This window comes from Haplochromis burtoni, unplaced genomic scaffold (genome assembly GCF_018398535.1).
Source record: "Haplochromis burtoni strain Fernald_Lab_line unplaced genomic scaffold, NCSU_Asbu1 Contig_163, whole genome shotgun sequence".
NCBI classification, from domain to species: Eukaryota; Metazoa; Chordata; class Actinopteri; order Cichliformes; family Cichlidae; genus Haplochromis; species Haplochromis burtoni.
This window is the reverse complement of record NW_024582524.1, coordinates 836,247-855,513: the sequence shown is the minus strand read 5'-3', so window position 1 is coordinate 855,513 and position 19,267 is coordinate 836,247. Positions and strand designations below refer to the sequence as shown.

General features: G+C 40.1%; 1 protein-coding gene across 5 annotated transcripts in view; it reads right to left on the bottom strand.

The window, feature by feature from the left end:
- The window catches only part of elmo1 (engulfment and cell motility 1 (ced-12 homolog, C. elegans)), a 98,933-nt gene that overhangs the window by 63,907 nt on the left and 15,759 nt on the right, over window positions 1-19,267 (bottom strand). For 2 of the 5 annotated variants that reach the window (XM_042225178.1, XM_042225181.1), the window contains exon 1: window positions 7,260-9,772. The exons of 1 other annotated variant lie outside the window; for it this stretch is intronic. The gene's annotated coding sequence lies outside the window, so the exon portion shown is untranslated. Of the gene's footprint in view, window positions 1-7,259; window positions 9,775-19,267 lie in introns of those variants that run through there. 2 more of the 5 variants (XM_042225179.1, XM_042225180.1) reach the window with 2 other exon arrangements.

The following is a 19,267-nucleotide window of genomic DNA, read 5'->3' as shown; positions in this document are numbered from 1 at the left end:
AAAAGCACCTGTGGATGGATGACTGGAGACGTGTTTACAAACACTGACCACATGTAATCTATGCACGTGTGCATTTAAAGAGCGTGTGTTAATTTAAGGACACCGGCCTGGCGTTGTGTGTGATTCACCCCATAATAATCCACATAGCCTTTATTCAAGGGCCCGTTGCCATGGCAGCTGCTGCATCAATAGCTTGAGATGTGGATGCATTTTCGTTCAAAACTGCATGCCCATACTCAAGTCACGTTTGTCACAACTTCACAAAAATGAGTCACTCCAGCCCTCTGCGTTGAACGAGCGTGCCTGCTGAAGATTAGAACGGTTTCTTAATGCATGTTAAATACTTTCTGATACACTTTGCCTTCAGTGATGTTCAGTAAATTAGTGTTTTGCTCCGCTTTCCAGCTCTGTAACCTTACGCAGAAAAGATAATGCCACAAAAGATGAGGAAAAACAAAATGGAAAGACAACACTGAAAGAGATCTATGTAAACATCTGGATAAACTGAATTCTTGAATCCTGCTTTTCTATTTGTTCACAAAAATGTGCCTTTTAAGAAAAGAAGAAGAAAAAATTAATTTCAGGCTCATCCTGTTTTTCCCATGTTAAAAATACATGTCCCAAATACAGGAGCCTTACTGTACTAACACATGTATGATTCATTCAGTTGCATTACACAAAGAAACTCGCATTAGTCATCTATGTACAGATAATCATCCCTCTCAAAACTGACCCGAAGTCACAGAGAGACAGAAAATGAAAGCTAGAAATCTGCTGTTCTTGAGACTGCCGTCAACATTTTTAGCCCTGATATTCCAGTGATTTTAATGTTAGTCCACTGTTTAATTTGTCAGTTTCCTCAGGTTAAAATATCACAGCAACGTTTAAGTGAAATATCTCAACAGCTGTTGGATGAAGAGCCATAACATTAGCTAAAGCTTGTACATTCACATGCTCTTCAGATGCTCCCATTTCCAAAGTTTTCCTGATTATTCCAGCACACATACAACACAGTGCATTAAAGAGGCTCATGAGATGAAGGGTACATGCTAAACTTTATCCTTTAAGGTTAACACACCATCACAGTGAATCTAAGACTTTAAGTTGACACTGTTTTCTGCACCAACATGTTAGCATTATCTAAATATCAGGGACCCCCAACAGAACCCAGTTGGGGTTTTTTAGGTTCTAAGCCTATATTAACTATTTGATGATATTCGATGGTACTGGCATTTATAACATCTAATAAATGAAATGTGAATAATGAATTGGATAACCATTAAAAAAATGGATGGCTGGATACCAGAGTGCAATGTTGGGTTTTTAAATAATTTCTCTAATCAACAATCCCCTTTTTGTCTTTTAAAAACACTCACAAAAAGTAAATAAGTAAAGCAGTTTATTTGAATGTAATTGTTTCGTATTGCTTTAACTAAACCTACCAGTGCAATTTCTGGGACTTCCAGTTGTAACTAAAGGCAAACAATAAAGTCCACTGGGACATATTTCTGTTGATGTTATCACAGACATAACAGGATCTGATGAGTAACATGAAACTGGAGTGCATAAATGCCAAAGATAGCTACTGTGATATGTTTGCACCAAGACTTAGGCTCAGTTCACTGAGTACCCTGCTGTGATAACACAAAGAAATAACCAAAAATTACAGGAAGATCCAATAAGTGAAGAATTCGAGAGACTTGTTTGTACCTTAAGTCAGAGCACAAGCTCATTCTCCTGACACAGGATTTGTTTTTCCAATAAGGATGAGAAGTGTGTGCGTGTTTGTGCGTTTGTATCTGTATGTGTGTGTTCCCAGGACCTTGTCATCATCTTCCAAGAACTTCAGATGACTCAAAGATGGACTGCCTTGAGGCATATTGATTGGAAATACACACATGTGCACGTACCAGGCCACACACACGCACACATTATCTAAAGCTTCAATTTAATTGAGAAACACAACGTTTCAACACACATAGCACACCAGAGCTACAAGTGGTCCAGGACTCATTCGATCAACATGTTTTTCTAGCGATCGACACGCCGCGCTCCTGCAAACAGCTTCTTAGAAACAAGCTTTTCACACCAGGATTATGTCTGGCGTCCGTATACGTTTGCCTTCATATCTACAAAAGATCATGATTTACATGAGCCATGTGGTCTCTGTATCAATTCCCTTATCTGTCACTTTGGCATCTCGCTGCAGCCTCTTTACACTGTAAATGGAACCTTGTTATCGCGCTAGCTGCTGTCACAGCTCATCATGTCAGAGCAGGTGATTTGCTGCAACCTGGTTTAGCTGAGTTTGAGTGACTGAGTGTGTTTATTTTACGCTCTGCTAGAGGGTTAAGCAGGCCAGCGGGATAAAGAGCTCATTCCATCTTTTTTTATCTTCTGGATCTGACCCCGCTTCTTTTCTCTTCTCTGCTTTTCTACCGCATCTGATGTTTTATTGCTTTCATCGACCTCTTTTTCCACTCCGTGCTCTGCTTCTCTCTCCAAAAACAAATTATTTTGCAGAATTTGACCCAAATAATACATATACACTCACCGGCCACTTTATTAGGTACATATATTCAACCGCTGGTTAGTGCAAATATCTGATCATCCAATCAAATGGCAGCAACTCAATGGATTCAGGCATGTAGACGTGGTCAAGGCGAATAAGAATGGGGAAGAAGGGTGATCTAAGTGCCTTTGAATGTGGCATGGTTGTTGATGCCAGACAGGGTGGTCTGAGTTTTTCAGAAACTGCTCATCTACTGGAATGTTCCCTCATAACCAACTCGTGGGTTTACAGAGAATGGTACAAAAACTGAACATATCTACTGAGCCACAGTTTTCTGGATAGTTGTTGCCAAAGGAGAGTGGCCAGACATCTTTGAGCTACAGTTGCTCAAATAACCACTCAAGGTATGCAGAAGAGCATCTCTGAACGCACAACGTCAAATCTTGAAGCAGACGGGCTGCAGGGCAGAAGACCACACCGGGTGCCCCTGCTGTCAGCTGAGAGCAGTGTTTAAGAACAAAGAAAAACTGGGAAATTTGCACAAGCTCATCAAAATTGGACAACAGAAGATGAAAAAAAATATACTGACCGGTCTGAGTCTGGGTTTCTGTCGCAACATTCAGAATGTAGGGTCAGAATTTGACATGGCACTGTAAGTCAAGGACCAGAAAAGCCTTATTGGATGCTCTCTTTTTAATTCTCTTGGTGCAATCTTCATATTTACACGTTGTATTCAGCACCATGACTCTTGTACAATGAACCCGCAGTCTAACTGTTCCAGAGTCAAGCCCAAAGTTATTGTAAGCTTTGAAAGTACATGTGTGCAATTAATCTGTCCTTATACACTCGCCCACCTGCTGTTACCAGGAGGCATTTAGTGCTGGGTTACAGTATCTATCTTCCCCATGATTACATATAAACAGAAGAAGCTAGAGCCTTGTTGATACTGGAATTTTGGAGAGGGTACCAGTTTTCTTTAGAGAGAGAATATTATTTGATTTAGGTAAAAAAGCAGAGAAAAGGATTATGACTGTTTTGCTTTTGAACATTATATAAACCCAAATAAATGACAAATACAAAAAAAAAAGACTGAGACTGTGAAATTATCAAAGTACAATTTATGCATCTTTCCATTTATAAGTTTAATTTAATCATATAGTCCATTAAACAGTTTATTATTGTGTGATTCTGTCACCTGCCAGAGGTAGAAATTAAGGAACAAAGCCATCAGTAAAGAGAAGAGAGATGATGACAGCAGAGGAAACAGAGGGGAGAGAAATCTTGTGTTTTGTTAGGCAATACTAGGTTTCACCTCAATAATTCATGATGTGTAATAGAAGGGTCCCACAATCTGTGGAGGGACGAGGGGAGGGTGAAGGTGAAGGCAAGGGAACATGAGTAGGAACAGAGGTAGGAAGGCTACGAGAAGCAACGTAAATGAAAGCGGGGCCGACAGCGTGTCAGAGAAAGTTAAAATGAAGGGTACTGATAATAAATAGAAAGCCAGAGAAAATGTAATAAAAAACAGAAATAAAGCAAAAAAGAAAGTAAATCAGCACATTATAGACATCTGAGAAAGTAGAACAAAAGAAAAGGAGAAACAGAGGGTTAAAAATAGAAAGACAAGGGTTATTATCGCATTATATGGACGTATCAGACCGCAGGATGACTTGTGCTAGAGTATGGTGAGACTGGGCTGCTCCACCAAGAAACTTTCTGTGAGAGCGTCAATGTTGTGACAGAGACCATGAGACGGCACTTTTTAAACACCGTGATGTGTCGCCTAGCAGCACTTGATGAACGTCAGACGCCTTTAACACATTTACCTCAGTGTCGCTCTCAAACTCGGTCATTTAAGTGGCATTTAAAGCAGCACGACCTGAGGAGGCTGTTATGTGCAAACACCCTCACCCAGGATCAGGACTGGGCACATTAGAAACTGGGACTGTTGTGGAGGGCCGAACCCTAGGAAAATAAGCCCCCATCCCTGCATTACACAGTCTGATCGGGTAACACTTTTACATAGTTTTTATTCGGTTATTAAAGTCTGGTTAAATACACAGTTTAATAATTAATGCATTTACATTTTTCTTTTTTAAAAAAAAAGAAATAATTTAAAGTTGTAAAAAATGTAGCCAAATTTCTCCACTCTCTAAGACAACTCTCTATTTGACTCATCTTACTTGTCATGATTGTAACAAGTTTCTTAACTGCTCATCATTATAACTTCAACCTCTTACAACTTACATAATGGAGATCTGTTATCATTCTGTGGTTCTACTAGAGTTCAAAGAAGTCCCCATTTCTTTCGCTAGGCCTTGGCACAGCACATCACTTATCGTCTGACCAGCTCCTGGTTCGAGAGCCATTCCCACTACCTTTCAGCCACATTTATTCTGATTGGCTGACCCTTGTCAAAAGAAGGCTTGAACAGCAGGTGGGTGGGGCTTGACCGATTGCGATTTATTAAACTTATCAGCAAATAGCTGGTACGTGACATATAATATCGTCGTGGTCTTTACTGCGCTCACCTTCATCATACAAAAGAGCAGAAAGGGACTGATTGGAGCGGTCTGAATCAGGGCTTACCTGCACATGCTGAACAGTATTAATTATGCTTCAAGAAAACCAAAACGTGCAAGTACTAACAAGACCTTTTTATCCCCCTATATCCACAAAGACCAAGCAAAACGCAATGTAAATGTAAAAAAATCTTATCATAACACATCTGGTCACCCAAGCTCTTGTGTGCCTGAAGTGTGTCTGCACCACAAGGTTTCACGGTATCATGTGAACTATTAGTGTGGGAGAGGTTTCATGTTTATTGCTTTCGCATGAGAGCTTCAAGAATTGTATATGGAGAGATCAGTAACTTTGTCTTTGTGTGGGTGTGTCTGTATTAGTCTGTGTGCTGGCTGGATTTCAAAAGAACCCCTTCAAGCTCTTCATCTGATGCCTCTACAAAGGGCCCGCCTAGCTGCAGGGGTTAGTGTCTGTGTATGTGTGTGTGCGTGTGTGTGTGTGCGTGCGTGTCTTCAAAAAGACCACCATCTTTTATTTGAGTTGAGACAAAAGGCCACAGTCGTGCTGCAGAGGACCTAGAGTTATTGTCGCTCTAAAGGTGACACCTTTACACATCTACACACAGCAGATGTTCACGTTACACTTATTGTGAGTGTACATACAAAACACACCCTGTAGTTAAGGTAGATCAACTATGAACACCATCTGACGCTTTATGTTCCAAATATGTTACTTTAACTTGATATGATTGAATTAACGATACAGAAGTGTGCATAATAGTAGTTATTACAGCTCAGTTACATTTGCACTATTACTGCTGGCATAAATTAAACACTTCAACCATTTAGGAGGTTGGAAAAAAAAAAGAAAACTCGCCTGGCTGGGAATCACTGATGAATAGAGTGTCAACACAAAACAGAGCACAGTCCCAAGAGCCATGAAAGGCATAACAGCAAGAGTACACTTAATCTTAAAATCTTCATGCTTATTTAGTTGTTTTCCCATTCTTCCACAACACACGTATACCTAACACCCAGTCGACAGGAAAAACCACTGATTGGAAGACAAAGGGCTGAGAAAAAGGCTTCAAATAAAGGACAAAGACATAAAGGGTAAAGCTAGGGATAGGGCTGAGAAATGTGGCATCAAGATTCAAACAAACAGGAAGCGTCATGTTCTGAGGGACTTCGCATACCAGCAAGACAAAGAAAACAATCTAGCCAAGTCATTTTTTAAAAATATTTTTATTATGTAATAGACCATTTTCTAAAATTTCTAAAGTCTCTGTGCGACCCATGTGCCTCTCAGCGGGCCTCTGTGTCACAAACCGCCTTCGCTCACACAACACTAGCAGGATATCCTGTCAAAGGTCGCTACCAGCTGCTCGTAGCAACTCTCAGCAGCAGCCAGCCAATCTCTTTCAAGGCAGTTATGCTGCTAACACCAAGCTGACTTTTGCATTTATGAGTTTACATGTGCCACTCAATATACCATCTCTATGTTTTTTTAAACATAAATCTACACACACAAGAAAAGAAATGAGCATGGAGCTATGATGCACCACCAAACACAGAACAAACACAGCCTAAGTATAGCGCTCAGAGCAGAGCAAGCTGGCAAATTAAGGTAAACAAGTGAATCAGAAACAATTAGAGGTACTTGGATGATATTCTGTAAAACCAAGTAATAAAAACACGGAAATTATTAGTGATGAGGAGACAAAAAAACTGAGACAGAGAAATAGAAAAAAAATCTAAGGCAAAATTAGGCCCCAAAGCACAAAACTAATCCTTAATGTTTATCGTGAGGGAACATTCGTATTGCCAAGTAATTACTTCCCAATGCAGCAGATTTATCAGCTGTGTAAGTATACACTTTCTTTAGCCAATCTAAAATCATAAACTACTGACACCACATTTCCATCCCACCAAATTACGAGGCCACAAGGCTCAGCTGTCTTTAAACTCGTCCGTTCTTTGACAGCGCAATTCTTCTTTGGTTTGCTGGAGGAAAACCCACGCAAGTTCCCTGTTCTTGGAACAGACATACCAAGACTTTTACCACTCCAGACGGCAAACATCCTACCGCACAATGGCCGTGCTTAAGGAGGTGGCACACTGGAGATTAAAGGAGGCAGGGGAGCACACGGAGCCACACCCTGAGGCCTACTGCATCCTGTGTAGCCTTTTAAAGAGTGAAAAGTACTGAAGACTTGAGGACTCACCCGCAAGACATCCACCAGTACTCTTAGCTTTCTTCCCAATCAACCTGCTTCTTGTGCATGCGACTACAATAACAGGATGGAGAGGGCGACTTCGGTGTGACAATCTGCCTCCAAGTAAAGTGACTTCAGCATCACAAGCCACAAACAAAAAGTTCACCACGGTCTGGTCTGTGCAGTGCTTCGCCTGAGGCAAAAGAACAACCGACAGAGTGCTGAGACAGAAGGAGGAAGTAGAGGAAGTAGGCGTTTTTCGAGTGAGGAGGAAACAGGTCTGTCTGTTAGAGAAAAAAAAGCGGTAAATTCAAAGATAAGACGACAACAGCCGAGAAAACTTAAAGCTCACATGCAAGGAAAGACAAACAATGCATCTGTTTCAAGCCTAGGAATTAAAAACACACTCAGTGAGGTGACTGGATTACTTAAGGGTAATTATAGCTTATGAATATGCCATCAGTGCCCCCCTACTCCAGCTCCACTGTGTTAGTCTAAACTGTTGAAGCCTTAATAGCCATCTACAAGCACAACAAATTAAGCCCAAGACTTATTCTGTGTGTATATGTCAGAGTAGACAGCTAACCTATCAGTGACATTTAGCACGCCAAAAATAAAGAGCAAGGTTCGCCCTTGTTCGAGAGCCAAGCTGCTGCTGCATCTAAAATGTTGGCATTAAAACATGGGCTGAGAGTAACGATGAATTCATGTATGGATTCAGATATCATCAACCAGTGCAGCTCACACTTTCACTTCCACCTCTCGCTCCCCCTAATTACCACAGTCTGCAACAACAGAGTGACTCAGATGTTTTATACTGTCACAAAAGATCGCTGATCATCAGGCCAAACGCCTAAATTAAACATTTACAGCTTGTGCAAGACGATGACATCTTCATCTCCAGCTGAGAGCTCAACAGGCCATCTGTGCAAGCGACACATACAAAAAACAGATGTTTGCTCCACCCAGGCTGAGGTCAACTTTGGTTAGAGTCAGCCCCATAAATACAAACAGTCGGGACTCTCGGTTCTTCCAGGGAGCCTCCGAAAGGCGAGCGCCCAAGCGGGAAAACATTTCAGCTCAGCCACAGCGGTGAAAACAAAACATGCCAATTGAAATATATCATATCCTCATTTAAGTCTTTCATGTTCCAAGACACGGAAATATGAGCAAGATGACAGGCCTGCATGCGAAATGAGCGGTCATGTGATCGGCTGTGCCGTCAGAGCCAAACTTGGAAACTATCCTGACCTGAGGAAGTGAAAATATTTAGAGGACCTATGTCCTGGCTATAGAGCTAAGAATATCTGGGATATACTCCGACTGTCAGCAAACTGTGACAGAGGGACGAAAGCTAGCAAAGAGAGAAGCACGCCAGAGCTTTATTAATCTGTCCAAACTATCTAAACTCCTCCTTGAATGTCCTGACTTTGTAGTTGCTTTAAGCATTCATCCAGGATGCTACGACATATCTGTCGAGGTTGGCGAACGTGACATTTCTTCCATGTCACCATCTGCTCACTAAAACTCAAAAACTGTACAAGACTACTGAAGAAATTACACCACCCCATTCTTTCAGAGTTAAAAGTCTTATGATCTGAAGTCAAACTCTAACGAGCTCATTTTGGCATATTTCCACAAATGCAGTTAATATGCATATCCCTCTTCCAAAATGGAACAAAAAGTCCAAACCTACACAACCTCAAAAAAAGGAAGAAAAAAAGAAAGAAAAAAAACCACAACGAGGTGGAAATATTTATGCTCGGACCTTTCTGAGCATGTGGACAGACAGCATTTCAGTAAACTATTTTGTGCAAGTGTTTTGAGATGTTTACGTAATGATGAACAAGAATTTAAGCCGCCCGTAAATGTTCCTCGTTAACAGAACAGTACAGAAAAGGCGCTAACACCCAAAATTTAAGCATGTGCGTGTAAGTGACGAGGGGGTCGATACTCAAAACTTTTGATTGACCTGCTGCAATGTTTACACATACATTTTTTTTTTTTGGTTAGTTGATTTTATGATCTCTGTGTTAGATCTGAAATGTGTCGAGTTTATCCAAAAGCAGCAGACTGACTGAAGCAGTCTCGTCTGTTTGTGGCTCTAGTCTTGGGCTATTCAGCCTTAGCTGGTTTTTTAAAAGAATTTCAAAAGCCAAAAGCTTTTGAAATTCTTTTAAAAAGTGGTCTTGAGCAATAGTTCTGCAGACTTTCAAAAAGCCTTTTTACTCACTTTCCTACCAGAGCATTGTCAGTTTAATGTTGTGAGGTTTTTTTTTTTTGTTTGTCTTTTAAATTAAGCCACTTAACACTGAAGCACATCAGAGCACATAACTCCACGGGATGAGCTAGTTTTGTGTCTATCTTTGGGGACTTTTGTAACTAGCAGCCTATCACATACATTTATTTTCCCCCTACTTTTTTACCTGAATTTACTAACAGTCTCAAAAATAACAATGTTTCACAGGCATAAAATAGTATTTTAACACCAAAAAGGTGATTCCCTATTATTATTAAAAAGCTTGTACACTTAAAAACTTGTATGTTTTTGGATGGTTTGCCCTCAATAATTTTGAGGAAGCTGGACAAACAGTGGACAAAAGAAGAAGTAATTATAAATAACTGTTTATACCAGACGAACAGTAGCTGAAAATTTAAAAAAGGGGAAAATCCAGTGAAGACCTGACACCAGATACATGTGGCCCTTCAGTTGATCTGTGCACTGAAGCCTCATCAGAAATAGTGTCAGGGGAAGGGTGACTGTCAAAGAAGGGAAACAGGCAGAAAATGATGAGGTATGCTAAATTACACAAGAACTGAACTGAAAATCAACAGCAACAAGTCTTATGGAGTAATGAAACCAAGTTTGAACTGTCTGATTCAAATTGTCACTGGTATATATGGAGGTGATGAAGAGTTTACATGCATGACAATGATCCCAAACACACAGAGACTGCAGAAAAAGCATAGCTGGATATAAAAACACACACTGAAACACTAACAGTCATGGATTGGTCTCCCCAGAGCCCCGACCTCAACATTATTTAACCAGTGTGGGATCATCAGAATGGAGAACAGAACAAAAAGCAGCCAGCATCCAAAGAAAAGCTTTGACTGTCCTTCATGAAGCCTGGAGAACTATGGACTAGACTTTTGCAGAGTACTGTGAGAGCTTAAAATCAGCTATTACTCAGCGGAAAAACAAAGAATTTGGCATATTAGAATACTAATAATTTAAAGCTGATTGTTTCATTTACCAGCTATGCTGACCTATTTCTGAAAAGTAAACAGAAGTTTTCACATACATAGCAGCAAGATGTTGATTAACAACAACACATGGGCAAATATTCAAAACAAGTGTTACTGTTTATAAAATTCAGGAGCTGGATATCAGTCAGCAGCTCTATGACCATGGCCTAGATAACCACTGTTTGCGAGGAATGTGAGCTTGTGGATGCACTTCTTTCTACATGGTTGTAGATCAAAGCGTTAACTGAAAATTTAAAGCAAATGCAGGTTTTAAATAAAGTCAGGCAGGTGCTGACGTCATCCAATTGACTGGTGTTTCAAAAGCTTCTTTTCTTATTCACAGACTTTCTCTTTTTTAAACATAAAATGAATCGGCACATTCCCACATTGTGCTTGCAGAGGAGGTTGTCAGGCCAAGATAATTCCATAACACTTCGGGGGTTCATCTATTATTCAAAGCCACATCCACACTTATTCCACTTAAGAAGAGTAACACGTTTCACTTGCATGATCAAATCACAGCCGTAAATGAACACAAGCTATTAGCCTGCAAAAAAAAAAAAAAAAGAAAAGAGGAAAGTCCTGGGGTTTGAACGGGGCACTGAGAAAGACAGACTTCCTGCTTTAGACTCTAAACTAGATAAAATGCAAAAAGAGATAACCTGTAATGGAGTTATCGTGCACCAGTGGACCATTCTTACTGGACAAAGAAATGAATTACATCTTGCCAGTCCTTATCATCATTAACAATGCTCCATGCATGCATATGCTAGGTCTGTAAACCATCAAGATAAACGATAATCTACAGTTACGCGATGACAACGTCAATCAAAGTAATGTTATTAGAACACAAAAATATAGTCGTCATTATTTTTCTACAAATGACGCTTTTAAAGCAGTGTGTCATCAACCGATTAGACCACAGAGAATATTGAGGGTGGAGATGAGACGGAGGCAGACGATCTGCTGTGGTGGTGACCCCTAAAGTGACCCGCCAGAAAAAGAAGCAGAAGCAGAAACAGCAACAGTCTGCAAAACCACAGAAGCGAAATTAATAGGAACAAAATTTTCGACAGCAGCTCCTTAATTGGTCCAAACACAACTGGGCGTATTTTAATGCAGAAAATGTCAAATGTAAATACAGTGTTTTAGCTGAGTTTCACTGCCCAGTTTTGTGCAAGTATCCACTTATTATCTTATGAATAACAATGACTGGAACATCGTTGCACACGCTAATGTGCTGACTCCTTGCTTGTCTGACAGTAGTAATAGCACACAGGTTCAGGGGCAATTGACTAAACCTGTGTGTGCAGCACACCAGACAGGTGTACTGTAAACCCAAATAATCTAAATACCAATTAAAAGTGGGGTTTTTTGTTTGTTTGTTTGTTTTTTCCTAATTCAGTCTAAGTGTGTGCATCTTGGTCCTGTGATAGATGAGTGATTAGTCCAGGGTGTACTCTGCCTTGATAGAACAGCTGGAATAGTCTCCAGCCTTCCTGCAACCCTGGACCGCATAAGTGGAAGGAAATGAATGGATTGATGGATGTCTTGTGTCAGTAATGTGTAGTCAGGAAAGCATTCAGCTCTTTTATCTAAACACAGTCAGGCTGAGAAAAATATGCATGCAAGCACTTACTGCACTTAATATGATCAAGAAAGACGGGAAGAAGATGTTTGTCTGCTAGAGTCTGCACTTATCTATTAATATTGCAGCGTGCATGTCAAGGAAGCTCAGAGCTTGCAGTTCATAATTATGCCTGTTCTGTTTTCATGACTGTTTTATGTTTGTTCCATTATGCTTACAGTTTATTTTCTCAGGCTTTATTTATTCCCTTTATGTGAAGAAAGTGAGCAGTGACACCATGGGTGCATTGGGGTTTTTGATTATCGGCGTGTTGACACAGATAAGAGTCTTATGCGACTGAAATGGAGGCAAGTCGGCTTATTTTTTAGGTTCACATTTCATTCATTCTAAAAACTGATAGAGCCCCAGGTATTTAACCCATAGTGGGCTTCTCCTCTTGGAGGTTGCCCTGTTCACACCTCTCAGTGATACAGGCAGTGCCATGACCTGGATGACTGACAACCCACATGCAGATAAGAGAGTGCAGAGTGATGCTCTGCTCAATTTGATAATAAAGTCTTATGGGGCAAATCTCAAGCTATCGAGAAAAGGTCACCACTAAAGCCTTATGCAAATACATTTAATAACCAGTATTCTCATTTTAATATGAGTAACTGTAAGTAAGTGCCCACTATTATTTAAATTAACAGGGTTACTGTGACACAAAGGAAGAAATTATTACAAATTGAGCTTAGTTAGTATTAAAAAGTTTATTTATATCATTTTTTTAAGCTCAAAATGGGAAAGGTCAAATATTTATGTTAACTAAAAGTTTCTTAAACTCTGGCGTAATTGAAACTCACTTGTACACTATTGTTTTGTGTATAATGATAAATTGTTTTAATTGCCCATATCGTTATCTGTCTGCACAATGCTGCAGTCAGCACTCTTCACAGACCATCAGTCACTCTATCATCTGCCCTTTCTCTATCTGCAATGCATGAAAAAAAAAATAACACAGTTACATTTTAATAATGCAAATGGCTCAGGCGCTTAACCCATGCCAACTTTAAACTGAGGATGAAAAGGCAATGTTGGAATTTAAGAAAGTAAGTCATGCACTGTACTGTGTTAGCCTTGTTCAGTGCACTAACTGAACAAGGCTAACACAGCGTATCATATGAAGGCTCAATTACACAGGTCTGGAGACTGGCCAGTGATCTCCCGGTAACCTCTGGTTGTCAGGAAAAAAAACAGTTTTTGCCAGACGGTTTGCAAGTGGTTGCTGGGTGAAATTGGTTGCAAACAGGGTGGCAGTTCTCGTTTGTGTTGCAGTTTTTTAAGTTTACTTACCACTTGGTGGTTGGTTAGCGTTTGTAGACAAACTGGTGTCACAACCGCATCAATCAGTCTAGCAACCAGAGCAACTGCAAGGAGATTTTTGGTGCAGCACTGTATACCTCTTTGCAATCAAGTTCATCTACCAGCTTCCAGCAACCACTCAACAACTGGTTGGAGATTTAACATTTTGCTCTGAATCTTCCTTCCCATGATTATACTTTTAAACACAACTCTAAAACATAGACAAACAAATGAGAAGTGGCCCGATAACAGATGCAAAAAGTTGCTATGTATGTACCTTCATCTCTTTACCAATGTAATGAGTAATGACTGAATGTATTTATTTATCTAATTATATCAGGTGTTTACAGCATCCATGCATCATAAACCGCTGAGAAGTGAACAGACAAATATGGTGACCCACTGATCATGAATGAGGTTCCTCACTGCTCTGTGATCAATCTAAATGGAAAGAGTGATATTTTAGGATATGTAAGCGCTTATGAAACATGATCTGCATCATCAAAAATACCCTTGTGTGTATATATTTAAATCAGCACTTACTGTGCGCGTTGTCAAGGGTGTTGCATAAGGTGACTATTACACGTTGGGTTTTTTTCCTTACTGATACACAATAGGCGATGTGCTCTGTTCAAACACAATCCCTTTTCTCTGTAGATTTAAAAATAACATGCCATCCTCGCCCATTACATAACTCAATATCAGTCAGCACCAAGGTCGGCGGTGAGAGCTTTAAAACAGAAAAGAGGCGCGCAATTAGGTGTTTACCCCGGAAGCCTTTCCACTGCTGGCTACAGGAGAAAAAGTGTGTGCGAGAGTGTGAGAGTGACCTTCTGCTCTTGGGCTTCTTAGCAGCCTTTCCAGGTCAAACACACAGTCTCCACAGCTTATTTATTCCAAACAGAACAGAACAGTAGGACTGAGTTATGGAAATACTTTGTGATCCAATATTGTCTTTAAAAGTAGATCCAAACTTGTAATCTGTCGCAGCGGTAGGAAACATTAAGTTTGCTGGGATCCAGCTGGGTTGAAACCCATCAGTGTGCTGGATTGTTACCACTGCTGACGTGTGCAATCAGCAAAGAGACCTTAACGTCTACTTTAGTGGAAGGCAGGCTTAGACCCTTAGTAATAATAACGGGATGCATGCTTAGAATTATTATAAAAACACAGTACCATCACAAATTCCTCCAAAGAAAATTCCGCATACTCAACCAGTGGTCGGTTCAGACTTCACCATCGGGATTTTTAAACGGACCTCAATGAAATCCTGAGGTTGATAACAGCGGTTTCTGAACCTTAAATTACCTCAGCTAGAGATTCTGGTTAAAGAGATAAAAATGTCAGTTATGCTATGCATGTCTCCAGTCTCCAGTGGCTGGTCTGGCTGTAGGCCCGCGGGGTCTGGGGTGTAATCAACTTACATATTTTAGAATGAAGCAGGAAAGAGGGGGCTGGATACTTAAAGGGACAGATTGACTACTACTGATGTGACTATATTTATAGTCATAACAGTAGAAATGGCTTTAGGTATATAGGTAAGGTATTCAAATGCACAAGCACTATTTAAATGTCATGTTCTAAATATATTTATTAGAAATAAACGGCTCCACAGAAAACTCACGGGGTGTAAGCAAAGAAAGGAAAAAAAATGTAGTTGCTAGAGTCTTATAATCTCAAACCTTTGATGTTGAACAAACCCTGACAATGGTGCCGACTGACTTTTTACAGTATGTAATAATTGCAGCACAGACATATAACAAGTTATTTATTACAAGCTAACTAACTGCTTAGTGAGACAATATAAGATAAAGCACTCAAAGACCTGAAGAAATTGAAATCTATGGGAGATAGAAGACTGTTTAAAAACCTATTTGGGGAAAATTCAGTGAAGTCTCTATGCTGTGTTTATTAGAGTTGACTTGTGAGTATATAGATGCAGTTCATTTAGATAAATCACTTTACAATAACGGCCCAAATGTGATACCATGATGACTACCAAGTGGGGAGTAGGGATGTCTTCATAACAGAAATTTAGTAGTTGGGACCAACAGAATTACACGATTCTTAATACCCAATTCAATACCACAGAACAACAAAACAAAACAAATATAGAATCTTACAAAAAAAAAGCAATTCTGCAAAAAAAAACAAAAAAAAAAAATCAACAACAGCTGAAAAGAAAAGATGCTAATATTATATTTTGTTGACAGGACACTGAATGAAATGTTTGGATGGTTGCCGAGTAGCCTACTATAGTTACTACAAGGCACAATGTTAGTTACATTACATGAGGTTAAGTATTACACGTTAGCCATTGCAAACATTTGAGCCTATCCAACATCTAACAAAAATGGTTAGGTATATTTCAGAATTACACAAGAAGGATAATACTTTGGATGCTGTTAGTGTATTTAGACCATGTGTCGTTCAGTTTCTCAAGCCAGCCAAACTCGTATTTGTATGATCGTATTTTATAAATGTGAGTTTACATTTGTGAATTAAGCGTACTACAATTATGTTGCAGCAATCATAGCAGTATTAACAAATGTGACCAATGACCATTTTCTAAGTCTCTCATATCAAGAGAAAGAACATCACATGTAAATCTAATACAAAATATATTCTTTTGTCTTTCTGTCTTTTACATTTTTAAAAACTGAGGTAAAACAAACTTTTGGCTCAAAAATAAAGAAATAAATCAAAAAACCACTGCGGAAACGTAAATGTCCGTTCGCTGTTGACAAAACCAAATATGAAATCTCTTCTTCAGCGCCATAAAAATGTGTGTAACAGTTGCCAAAGCCACAACTGTGTGTGATGAAGAAAAGCATTAAAGTGCAATGCTTCAAAAGCGGCAGAGAGTCGGGGCAGAAAGAGTTTGAGCAGAGCTCCCCTCTGACTGATCACTGCAGACAACAAAGGGCTGGAGCCTCAGGGGCCACGCTTCAAGGAACAAGCCATCCTGAAAAAGTTCCCTTGACCCCCATCTGTGTGTGTGTGTGTGTGTGTGTGTGTGTGTGTGTGTGTGTGTGTGTAGGGTGTTTAGTGGGGATGGTAGGCACACAACAAAACCCTGTCAGGTCACATGACCAAGGCGGGGATCTATGGTGCTTTTCGATTGGATAGAAAGGGAAGTTATAGAACTAGGTCTATAGTCCCATTGTCGTGCGAGGTATGTGTTGGAGGAGGTGGAAGGCGTTGTAACACAGGGAGGAAACCAGCGCAGCATTTTTCATTCACAAGCAAAAAAATCTAAACCCGCCTCCATCATACAGTGACCTTGACTACTCTAGCAGAACACTGAGCGCATCCGAGCACCTCTCTATCACACAACCCTCCCACCCCTCGCTCTAGGTAGGCGCATTTCAGAGAAGCAAACAACCACGTAAACATTTTGCCTATTTTAAAACACTGACACGGTTGAGGTTATGAAACTGGCCTTCATTGAAAAAACAACCAACCAACCAAATTTAGGACAGGGAACAAGTTATAACAAGCTCCAGTTTCGTGCTATGTTACCAATCAACCCTCGTTTCTGGAGGGCAAATCAATAGCTCAGCTTTTCCAAATGCCAGCTAATCTGGCTCATTGAAACTGCCACTGAGGTCATAAAAAAAATCCTAACAAAAGCAGCAATTGGATAATTAAATTGCTTCCTGTCGTGTTAAAAAAATATCTTAAAAAGGTAAAACGTTCTTCAAAATTGGTTCAACAAGGTCAGGCTAAAGCAGTCTCTCAAATGTGCAGTTTAGCAATAATCAGCCCTGAAATTTGTGTTCCTAAAATGCTAAAATTATACACCAGACGGCAGGAAAGAAATGCACCGGACAAAAGGTTATTACGGAAAACATGCATACATAACCACAAGCAGCGCACACAAGCTGGAGACAACAGACATCGCACTTGTCTTTTATAGCCTCCTCTGTGAGGTTTCTCATTCATAAAACACAGACGGTAGTTATCTCTTCGCAGCTAAGTGAAAACTGCTCTTGAAGGGTATTCATCTCTCAACAGGATTATCATTGCTCGTAAAGAAGGAAGTGTTGGTATGGCTTCTGTGTGCTAAACAGCAAACAGAAAAGACAGATGCTTTGGGAAGTTACTTGCACACTCAGGATCCTACGAAGCTGCAAAAACAGAGCACACGCACTGTTGCCGACCAGGCGTGAGCTAAGTGTACACCTCAGAATAGAGCAGAGGGGATTATGCAAGAACAATACTGTAGCTAAAGGCTTAGTTTCACTCATTTTGGAGAGAAAAGAGAGCGGCACTGCCCTAGAGCACGGGCAGTATGGCAATGTTATGCTAATTACTGTGAGTGTTAGTCTTAATGTGTCACGCAGCCCACCTTGCCAACAGAAGCAACGAGGACAGATGAAGATACTGTAACCAGGAAATATAAGCATAACTTTAAACTGCTCATCTTTCTGCTACTATATTTTATTTTTGCTGCTTGAAAATGTGCAAAGTAGAGAATGTTCTGGTTGTTCTGAGGTTACTGACAACAACTACTTAATACCATGTATTGTATTTCAGAAGCAAGTCTCACCATTCGCCAGCCATATCACGTAGATTTCATCAGATGTTGAACGTGAGGTCCGTGCAGATCTCTGCGTGCCCGTGTGTGTTATTGTGACTGCGCACACTTCTCCGTGGAGAATTTATATTACAATGCACCAAGTACATATTTGCTCAAGGTGGCAGACTTCAAAGAAGTACAACAGGAGTAATAACTACTCGGCCATCTGATCTCCAGCTCTTCTTGTCTGCAGCTGAGTAAAATTGAGGCCTTAGGCTGAAAAAGTATAACGGTGTAAAGTTCACTCTTTTACACTATATACGCAGACCGTGTAAAACATGGACGTAGCTTAAACCTGGATTTTATCTGAAGGCCACTGGATGGCGACAGCTGTAGTTGCTACACGTCTTCTGGTCCCATAAAAGTCTATGGGGAAAAGACTTTCTGACTTGACCTCAGTCAGAACTTTCCTGCTGAGTTTATGGCCTCAGTCACGCATTTATATCATACTAAAAAACACTGACGACTGCTAATGCTACACTTCAGCCTTCTAGTAGATGTGGTATAAATTTGAAGATCCTCTGTAACTTCCGTCTTGACTTTTATTGGATTCAGAAGATTAAAAAAAAAAAAAAAAAACTCGACCTCTGACCTTGACCTTGAGGCTGAGGTTACTGTGATTCAAACTCGTCTGAGATTTTTAATAGAAGCACTTGTGGTACGAATTTGAAAATCCTACATCGTCTCGTTCTCGTGCTCACAAAGTTGAGTGTCCACGTCGCTCTCCCGCCCAGCAGAGTGATGATAATACATGATTATGGCTGAGGGGTAATAAAAAAAATAGCTGCCTTGGATAACGACTTGCGATTGACAAGTTGTTAGCCAATGAGCAAGCAGTTTCACAGTCAGACCCGCCCCTCTCATCATCTTTTACACCGTCTATGGCTAAATGAGAAACAACTGCACCCACTTCATGTGCGCTTTAAAATATCTTTGGTTATATGCCTAAACCATGACAAGAGAAACAGATTTATGAGTGGTCACCGAAAAATATAAAAAACAAAACAAAAAAATTACTTGTTGCATTGCATCATACACAAACAGGAGCGAACACACCATTCAAGCCCAGCTTTCAAATAAATCCTTTCATTTTTAGCGAATGTGTGCCTGAACAGCCACAGTTGAACAGCTCTGCACCTTACACGCTGGTCCACAAGTTAGATCTGATGATATAACCATCCTATTCCTATTACTGTTGTTCACATACTGGAATGTTTGACTGTGATGCTTTGAAAGGTGCTGGTGTTCTACATCTTT